The following is a 1,321-nucleotide window of genomic DNA, read 5'->3' as shown; positions in this document are numbered from 1 at the left end:
TCGGCGATCCGAGTGGCAGCTGCAAGGAAAGTCTCCATAAAGGACCTGAAGTCGTGCTTCTTGGTATTGGCCACCCGAAGAGCCGCCAGCTTCTCCTCTCGTGCATCTTTGCAGTGGACTCGGGCCAGACACAGAGCGACATCTGCACCACACCGAGCCGAGGACTTCTTCCATTCTTGCACTCGACCAGGGATCGTGTTCAAGCGGGCCATTAGTGACTCAAGGTCATTCTGAAGTGTCTCCTCAGGCCAGAGCGTCGAGTCGATGCGAGATGTGGCGGCCTTCAGCCTTGCGAGATAATCCACGACAGCTGCAACGCGAGACTCCAGTCGGAAAATATCCATGGCAACCTCGTCATTCACCGGAGAATTGACAGGGTCAAGGTTTGGCTCCAGTCGGCTGGTTTCTTCTTCAAAGTTTTGACAAAATTCTGCAAGGGTGATCACTAAGTCAAGGGGATAGTCGAATGGAAGAAGCCACAGTTGGAAATATTTGCCAAACATGGAGGTTTACCTTCGAGCATAAGAAACAGCTTCTTGGCAAAGCCACTCAGGAAGGCCTCCAGTTCAGTCTTCTTTTCAGTCAATTTGCTGACTTGGTCGGTCAAGGCAGCTTTGTCAGTTCTCAGTCGACTGACTTCTTTGTTGGCAATTCCAAGAGCAGTTTTCAGGTTGGTATTGTCTTGTTCGAGCTTGGTGACTGAAGCTAACTTCTCGTCAGCAAGCTTGATCTTCTCAGCTAGCTCAAGGTCTTTCTTCTGCTGGGCCTCCCTTACCTTACCTGCAAGACACAGCAAGATCAGATGTTGAAACAAGCAAGAGGAAAAGCAGTCGTCAAGGTCTCACCAAACATACCTTCAGTCTCCTCCTTTGCCTTTGTCAGCTTCTCCTGAACCAGCTTCAAGCTCAGCTCGACTTGAGTATGCTTCTGTTCCAGTTCTGAGTAGCGAGTCACAAGATCACAAGAGTTCTGCGAAGAACCAATCGACTAAATGTCAAAAATAATTCACTTCCGAGTGAAAAAGGGAAAAACACACGTTTCTAAGACTACAGCCGAACACAAGCATTCGACCGTAGTCTCGGGGACTACACCCAGTGGGTGCACTCAGCGTGCCCCCACTAATCCTATTGAAGACAAAGTCGACCAGTCGACCTCAAAAAAAAAAAAACAGTGTGCGAGACGCATTCTCTAAGACTGTGATCAACTGCAAGCAGTCGACCACAGTCTCGGGGACTACACCCAGTGGGTGCACTCAGCGTGCCCCCACCGGTTTGCGAAATCCAGTCGACCAGTCGACTGACAAAAAGATTGACATCATAAA

At 49.5% G+C, this 1,321-nt stretch overlaps 1 long non-coding RNA gene across 1 annotated transcript in view; it reads right to left on the bottom strand.

Annotated features, from left to right (window-relative positions):
- Positions 1 to 724: 724 nt before the first annotated feature.
- The window catches only part of LOC123177031 (uncharacterized), a 1,175-nt gene continuing 578 nt past the window's right edge, over positions 725 to 1,321 (bottom strand). Inside the window, exons 2-3 of the long non-coding RNA XR_006488741.1 lie at positions 855 to 969; positions 725 to 780 (exon numbers count right to left, since the gene is read on the bottom strand). This is a non-coding gene — a long non-coding RNA (uncharacterized lncRNA). The remainder of the gene's footprint in view (positions 781 to 854; positions 970 to 1,321) is intronic.

This window comes from Triticum aestivum, unplaced genomic scaffold (genome assembly GCF_018294505.1).
Source record: "Triticum aestivum cultivar Chinese Spring unplaced genomic scaffold, IWGSC CS RefSeq v2.1 scaffold1941, whole genome shotgun sequence".
NCBI lineage: Eukaryota > Viridiplantae > Streptophyta > Magnoliopsida > Poales > Poaceae > Triticum > Triticum aestivum.
This window is presented reverse-complemented; position numbering and strand designations above follow the sequence as displayed.